General features: G+C 43.3%; 1 non-coding gene across 1 annotated transcript; it reads left to right on the forward strand.

Moving 5' to 3' along the window:
• The first annotated feature begins 300 nt into the window (after positions 1-300).
• On the forward strand, positions 301-382 carry Trnaa-cgc (transfer RNA alanine (anticodon CGC)). The gene has a single exon. It is a non-coding gene; the product is annotated as a tRNA-Ala (tRNA).
• The last annotated feature ends 8,542 nt before the right edge of the window (positions 383-8,924 follow it).

Genomic DNA, 8,924 nt, shown 5'->3' on the forward strand with positions numbered 1-8,924 from the left:
TTTACCTTTTCTTTTCAAGCCTTTCATGAAAATATTAATAAATACAAATACTGAGCATTATTTCGGTTTATTTGCAATATAAGTAACATAAAAACAGAAAGTAAGAAGAAAGCTTTCCACATAGGGAATCGGCCCCACAACCACTGGATCACCGGTCTGTACTCTTCCACCTGCGCCAAACGCTACCTGGAAACTCCGCTGACATAAACGAGTCATGTCTCTCCGGACCCGCGCCAAAAAATGCTATTTTTTCTGAACACTTGGCCGTCTGGAGCTCTCGTTTCTGTTACTTCCATTTCTGGCCTACCGAGCGAGGTGGCGCAGTGGTTAGCACACTGGACTCGCATTCCGGAGGACGACGGTTCAATCCCGTCTCCGGCCATCCTGATTTAGGTTTTCCGTGATTTCCCTAAATCGCTTCAGGCAAATGCCGGGATGGTTCCTTTGAAAGGGCACGGCCGACTTCCTTCCCCATCCTTCCCTCACCCGAGCTTGCGCTCCGTCTCTAATGACCTCGTTGTCGACGGGACGTTAAACACTAACCACCACCACCACCACCACCATTTCTGGCCAACATAAAGTTGAACGAAATCTGCTCCGTCCCCCCGTCGATACACCCCGTACCAACCCCCCAACCGAAGAAAATTATCTGTCAGTAGCGAGAACCGAACCAGGGTCCCCAGCTTGGCAAACAGCCCGCAATACGGAGACGGACAATGCACAAGGTACTCAGTAAGGCATAGAAATTCTACTTATATCAGAATTCTCCACCCGTACCTGATTACAAAGCTGTACAGTAGTATTTGAATTGCTGTTATCTTAGAGTTACTTCGAATTGTTGACTCTTATCTGTATTACAGAAATGAGACGCTTTTACGCTTTGCGCCTGTTTTGAGATCTTAGTAAAATCTAAAATAGCCACCGGAATAATAAACCCACACATTTGTTATTTTTATTCGTAGTAAAAACATTCTAAAATAGAAAATAATGTTTAAAAAATATAAAGCTACGGTACATATCTAGAATTTTAGAAGGGAAGCAGGAAAAGAAGTAAAAACTTTTGAGAGAGCGCATGTACTTAAAAGACAGTATCGGGGAAACCTGCAAAAATGAAGACCTACATAAGTACGTTCTCAGACCATAAGATAAGAAGGTTGTCCAGAAAGTTAGTTCCGATCGGTCGCGAAATGGAAACCACTGGGAAAATCCGGTTAAGCTTCACACAGATGTGTTGGGCAGTGTGTCTGGTATGCCCGTAGATCGTGTTGCGTCGCTCTTTTCAGTTTTGAGTGAACAGTGAGCACGTAAAGATGTGTAGGGAATAGGGAATAGCGTCTCACGCCAAGTATGAGGGCCTGCTTGAAGATTTCGCCTGTGTCATGCAGCCCACATAACACAACTGTCGAGCAGTTCCTTCTTCATGCCAATTCTCGGCCGCACACTGCAGGGGCAATGAAGACGCTCCTGCAGCGTTTCTGATGAGGAGTGTTTGATCACCCACAATACAGTCCGTAATTGGCTCCCCCTGAGTCTCATCTCTGCTCACAAGAACCGATGGCTATGAAGACAAAATTTTTCCAGAGACCAGTGCAGATAACTGGCCGAAAGCAGAGGCGGCTGCTTTCCATGACGAGGATATTGGAAAGTTGGTACACACAACGACAACACTTGAAGTTGGAGCAGCGACTATCTAGAGACGTAGGTGGAAGGCGTACCTAACTGTTGCAAATAAAACGTTTCTGGTTTTCACTAAGGTTTCCATTTCGTGACCAATCGGAACTTACTTTCTGAACAACCGTTGTAGATACTTTTTCTAAGGCATCGGTAAATCAAACCTGGGATGAAGTGTTTATGGAAAGCAAAGTAGCGCTAAGTTATCTAAATTTTACACATTGCATAAATTTATTTTTGAGGTGACAATTTCAAAAGTATCCATTTGTACTGCAGCAGTTAAGAAAAATGGTGGATAACTGTTAGTATCAGGGAGTCTTCACAGACATTTAAATTTTCAGTTCTTTGCGAAAACGCTGAACTAATACACAGTTCCTTGAGTACCACCACAGGTATAAAAAAATATGCAGGAGGGGCTACTTTTAATGCATAATGTAGAAAATTAAAGGAAAGTGCTGTGGGATATTATGAAACAAGAAACTGGAAGAGGAAGACACAAGTATAATCATAAAGATGTGCAGAGAATATGCCTTCAGGAATTATCAAATTTTGTAAATGATTATTTCTCAGGTACTGCGTAGAAGCTGCAGCAAAATCTTCCTAAAACACGTGCAGTACCCATACTGGCTTACACAGCAAGCACGATGATGAAGTTTCCCACAACAGGCCTTGAAGTTACGGAGATAATAAAACAATTAAAAAATAAGAATTCAGCATCCATAGATGAGGTTCCTGTCACTGTTCTGAAGGTGTGCATAGATAGCTACAGTACTGAATTGCCGAATGAGGCAGTGCAGCTGTTATGACACTGACGTCGTATTCGGGAGGATGGAGCCACTCTATCGGGTCATTCTGATTTTGGTTTCCGTGGTTTACCTAGATCGCGAAGACAAATGTCGGGACGGTTCCCTACACAAGGTTACGGCCTACGACTTGTACTATCCCTGTAAGGTATCTGTCATGTCCTCTTAAAGCAGGTTATGTATGGTGTATGTTATATTTTGGCCTATTGATTGTATTGTAGTACCTTCACCAGTCCTACATAATTGTGAGACAGTTCTTGGATGAATAAATATAAATAAAGAGGCAAATGATTCAGTCCTTGTTATAGTCTTTGGCTGGAATGAGTATCAACAGAAATACAATGTAGAAGGCGTCTGAAAACGTGGAAAATGTGCCGATAATGTTGAACAACGGAGATAAATAATTTTACTGTGAAGGTGTCAAATTTCTTGGAGTCTGCATATTCATGAGCGTTTTAAGAATATGCCAAACATGGAGGTGATAAATGGGCTGCGTTCCAAGGGTAAATGCGCTTAAGTGGATGAGGTACGTCATAAACATGTCCGTTCTTTGAATTTGTTTAATATGCACAACTAATTTTCTCTTGCATTTACGTACCGCTGATTACCCTGGAATGCTTCGTTGGTGGCCGCTTATTACGGAATGTTACTTGCTGTTGCTACACACCTGTTCAGAGGGGATAACGGAAAACAGGCTCCTTACATGCCAACATCCACAACATGATCAGTCCTAATAATTGTATTCTTAGTCCCTGCAATGCCAAAATCTCTTTAATTCATGCTTACTGATTTCACAAATGTACTACTCAAACTATCAGCTCAACTTCTCTTCCCTGCTTTCGACCTACTCGAAATATTTTAATCTTTTGTTTTTAATATTCGTCTTGTAACATGTTCATTTCACTACAGTGTTGGATCCCTATGGAAACTGCCCATTTCACAGAAAACTAAACAAAATACCACCAATAGCATAAAGGATAATGAGACTAATACTACAGAAACATAAATAAACAGCTGTATTGATACACATTTACTATGTCTTACTATTTCGATCGTAAGAATATTGTCAGGTTACACTACCAACAGTCTTCTTAATAAATCCTCACAAAGTTGTGCCAATATCATGACTTAAGAGATCTATATGGCAAGTTGATATTCCTTCGAACAGATCGTGACTTAATAAATCTGTGTCAATATAGCTGTGATGGACTCTTATTAATATTAATAAAAGTCAGCTCAAGTTATCTTGATTATGGACGGAAAGAAGAAAATACAAAAAGTGATAAATATTCGTCTTAGGTCTGCCATGTCTGCCATTCTGTCGTGAAGTCTCTGATCTATCGTTACGTGAAAATCATATGGCGACTGCCTGAGGGGCTGCGGTCGATATACAAATCATTATTCACAGACGTTTTCTCCCCATCCGCGGGTGATATCTTCGGAGATAACTGTGCAGACAAGATGTCTCCCACAGAGGGGGACGAAACGTCAGTGAATTGTTTTGAATAGCGACCACTGTTTCTCAGCACTGAAGTTATAACTGAAGTGAACACTGGGCATGAAAGCCTATATTGTACCAATTATACATATTGTCTCACATTCCCTTAAAATTGATGAAGAAAGGAGGAAGATTAGGCTTTAACGATCCTTAAACCGTGGCGTCTTCAGGGAAGGAGGACAAGGTCGGATTACACGAGAATCTTGAAGTAAATGGGCCGTCTGCTGTAATTTGCCTCCTACCATTTACAGAAGTCATAGTGAACTCGCGGTTTATGTCGAGCGACTTTTATCAAAACTTCATGCGCCCCGATTCGAGCCACTGTTTACATTTCGAACAAAAATAATCAGCAATGGCGGCCGAAGACTTCCCTCACAAGAAGTCACTCTCGTTCTGCCAAGGGTCATAGAGAGCGGAGGAGCGCACAGAGGTTCAGGACGCTCTCTTGCGCTTGGGGTGGGTGATTGTACTTAAAAGGCGAGGGAATCATCAGTGATCAACGGCTTGAGGATGCAGAAGGCAGTGGAAACCACTGTACTAAAGACACACAGTATCTATCCACAGGACATGTGACCTGTAACTGAAAAACTCTTGATGATCTCTTCATTGGAAAAAGATTCCAGATTAGTTTCCTGTTCGGATCTCCGTAAGAGGACTACCAAGGGGGAGGTAAGCATGAGAAAAATATGGAATAGCCAACGAAAGGATAACGTTCTACAGGTCGGAGCATGGAATGTCAGAGCTTTGAACTTAATAGGAGAGAGAGAAAATCTGGATAGCGAAATTCAAAGGCTCATTCTAGCTATAGTGGATGTCAGTGAAATGAAATGGAAAGAAGATAAAGATACCTGATCACATGAATGCAGAGTAATATCAACAGCAATGGAAAATGGCATAACGGGAGTAGGATTCGTTATGAAATGGAAATGGGGCAGAGAGTGAGTTACTGTGAACTGTTCAATGGTACGGTTCTTCTCATCAGATTCGACAGCAAACCAACGAAGATAACGACAGTTCAAGTACACAAGCCGACGGTGCAAGCCGATGATGAGGAGATAAAGTATGAGTATATGAGGATATTAAACGGATAATGTTTTAAGGTTATCACAGTTCGGGATGAGATAAGATACATGTACCATTAAGCAGAGTATAAAGGAAAGAAGTTGAATAAATGTATAACTCCTTAATCAATAATAACTCAGTACCAACTGTAAGTGCCATACAGTTAGCAATCAAATAGTTATAAAACTAATTAACTCTGTGTTGTAAGCGACACCAGCATCTAATGTACAAACTGTGGACTCAAGAAATTAGTCAATCAGCCAGAAATTTTATGATATAAAATGTATTTTGAACATATGGTTGTCGTAGCGAGATTGGATATTGTAACCCCCAAATCCTCCAAAAATAAACGAAAAATATACCCATTCAAAGAAGGGGAGAAAAATTCATTTGACGCCTTCCTGAGAGACAATCTCCACTCCTTAAAAATTAACAAAGTAAGTGTAGCCCAGAGGACACTTGAATTCAAAGAAATAGTATCGGCAGCAGTTGAGAGATTTATACCAAATAAATTAACAAACGATGGAGTTGATCCTCCTTGGTACACAAAATGGGCCAGAACACTGTTGCAGAAACAATGAAACAAAATCCTCAAGATTGGCTATGTTTTACAGAAGCTCGAAATTTAGGTGGACTTCAATGCGACATACTTATAAAAGTTTCCATAACGAAACTATCTCAAAACCTGGCAGCAAATCCAAAGAGATTCAGAAAATCCAAAGAGATTGTGATTATATGTGAAGTATGCTAGCGGCAAGACACAATCAGTGCTTTCTCTGCGCGATAGCAATGGAGATATTATCGAAGACAGTGCTGCCAAAGAAGAGTAACTGAATCAAAATGACTTCACAAAAGAAGACGAAATGAATATTCCAGAATAGAAAGAATAACAGGTGCCAACATGAGTAACGTAGAAGTAAATATCCTCGGAGTAGTGAAGCAATATAAATCACTCATTAAAAGCAAATCTTCTGGTCCAGACTGTATACCAATTAGGTTCCATTCAGAGTATGCTGATGCAATAGCTCCATACTTAATCATATACAACCGTTCGCTCGACGAAAGATCCATACGCAAAGACTGGAAAGTTGCACAGGTCACACCAATATTCAAGAAAGTTAGTAGGAGTAATCCACTAAATTACAGGCCCGTATCATTAACGCCGATATGCAGCAGGATTTTGGAACAAGTACTGTGTTCGAACATAATTCATAATTCGAGGTGATTCATAACCTCGAAGAAAACGGTCTGTTGAGACACAGTCAACATGGATGATGAAAACATCGTTCTTGTGAAACACAGGTAGATCTTTACTCGCATGAAGTGTTGAGTGCTATTAACAAGGGATTTCAGATTGATTCCATATTTCTGGATTTCCGGAAGGCTTTTGACACTATACCGCACAAGCGGCTTGTTGTGAAATTGCGTGCTTGTGGAATATCGTCTCAGTAACTGGATTCGTGATTTCCTGTCAGGGAGGTCACACTTCGTAGTAACTGACGGAAAGTCATCGAGTAAAACAGAAGTGATTTCTGGCGTTCCCCAAGATAGTATTATAGGCCCTTTGCTGTTCCTTATCTACACTCCTGGAAATTGAAATAAGAACACCGTGAATTCATTGTCCCAGGAAGGGGAAACTTTATTGACACATTCCTGGGGTCAGATACATCACATGATCACACTGACAGAACCACAGGCACATAGACACAGGCAACAGAGCATGCCCAATGTCGGCACTAGTACAGTGTATATCCACCTTTCGCAGCAATGCAGGCTGCTATTCTCCCATGGAGACGATCGTAGAGACGCTGGATGTAGTCCTGTGGAACGGCTTGCCATGCCATTTCCACCTGGCGCCTCAGTTGGACCAGCGTTCGTGCTGGACGTGCAGACCGCGTGAGACGACGCTTCATCCAGTCCCAAACATGCTCAATGGGGGACAGATCCGGAGATCTTGCTGGCCAGGGTAGTTGACTTACACCTTCTAGAGCACGTTGGGTGGCACGGGATACATGCGGACGTGCATTGTCCTGTTGGAACAGCAAGTTCCCTTGCCGGTCTAGGAATGGTAGAACGATGGGTTCGATGACGGTTTGGATGTACCGTGCACTATTCAGTGTCCCCTCGACGATCACCAGTGGTGTACGGCCAGTGTAGGAGATCGCTCCCCACACCATGATGCCGGGTGTTGGCCCTGTGTGCCTCGGTCGTATGCAGTCCTGATTGTGGCGCTCACCTGCACGGCGCCAAACACGCATACGACCATCATTGGCACCAAGGCAGAAGCGACTCTCATCGCTGAAGACGACACGTCTCCATTCGTCCCTCCATTCACGCCTGTCGCGACACCACTGGAGGCGGGCTGCACGATGTTGGAGCGTGAGCGGAAGACGGCCTAACGGTGTGCGGGACCGTAGCCCAGCTTCATGGAGACGGTTGCGAATGGTCCTCGCCGATACCCCAGGAGCAACAGTGTCCCTAATTTGCTGGGAAGTGGCGGTGCGGTCCCCTACGGCACTGCGTAGGATCCTACGGTCTTGGCGTGCATCCGTGCGTCGCTGCGGTCCGGTCCCAGGTCGACGGGCACGTGCACCTTCCGCCGACCACTGGCGACAACATCGATGTACTGTGGAGACCTCACGCCCCACGTGTTGAGCAATTCGGCGGTACGTCCACCCGGCCTCCCGCATGCCCACTATACGCCCTCGTTCAAAGTCCGTCAACTGCACATACGGTTCACGTCCACGCTGTCGCGGCATGCTACCAGTGTTAAAGACTGCGATGGAGCTCCGTATGCCACGGCAAACTGGCTGACAGTGACGGCGGCGGTGCACAAATGCTGCGCAGCTAGCGCCATTCGACGGCCAACACCGCGGTTCCTGGTGTGTCCGCTGTGCCGTGCGTGTGATCATTGCTTGTACAGCCCTCTCGCAGTGTCCGGAGCAAGTATGGTGGGTCTGACACACCGGTGTCAATGTGTTCTTTTTTCCATTTCCAGGAGTGTATATAAACGATTTGGCAGACAATCTCAGAAGCTGTCTTAGGTTGTTTGCAGATGACGCTGTCGTTTATCGACTAATAGTCATCAGAAGATCAAAACAAATTGGAAAACGATTTAGGAAACATATCTGTATGGTACGAAATTGGCAGCTGACTGCAAATTACGAAAAGTGTGATGTCATCCACATGACTGATAAAAGGAATCCGTTAAACTTGGGTTAGACGATAAATCAGTGAAATCTAAAGGCCGTAAATTCAATTAAGTACCTAGGAATTACAATTACAAACAACGTAAATTGGAAGGAACACATAGAAAATGTTGTGGGGAAGGTGTAACCTCCCCCTCACTTATCGACCTTAATGACAGTGAAAAATTAAACCGCGTGTACCTAATGGAAATTTGGGAAAAGCAATCGTCACCGAAGTTAATCTGTCGGTAAAGAGGGGGGAAAGGGTTACATCTAAATGAAAAAAAAATGCAAATGAAACTGGTGGAAATTAATTTTTGAAAAGGGGTAAAGCTAATAAAGAAAGTAAATGTGCGGCCGTTACGTTAACAATTAACTAGCGGTAATTGGATATTTGAGATTTGGAGGAATTACGGTCGCCAGTCCTATGGACAATTACTATAGTAACTGAAAAAGAAAGGTTATTGCACATATAATTAGCACTAGAAGCGTGGCAACTGAAGGTTGACACGTGTAGTGTGATTGGTTGGTTGGTTTAAAGATTAAAGGGACCAAACTACAAAGGTCATCGGTCCCTTGTTGCGTAAAAACACAGAGCACAGTGAAACCATCCACCAGTCAGGCGTAGCACTAAAATAAAAATTCCGGGGGAAGAAAAGCCCCATGGTCAATGGTAAGACAACACGGAAAACGGAGCACAGC

The sequence above is a fragment of the Schistocerca nitens genome, chromosome 7, assembly GCF_023898315.1.
Source record: "Schistocerca nitens isolate TAMUIC-IGC-003100 chromosome 7, iqSchNite1.1, whole genome shotgun sequence".
Lineage (NCBI taxonomy): Eukaryota > Metazoa > Arthropoda > Insecta > Orthoptera > Acrididae > Schistocerca > Schistocerca nitens.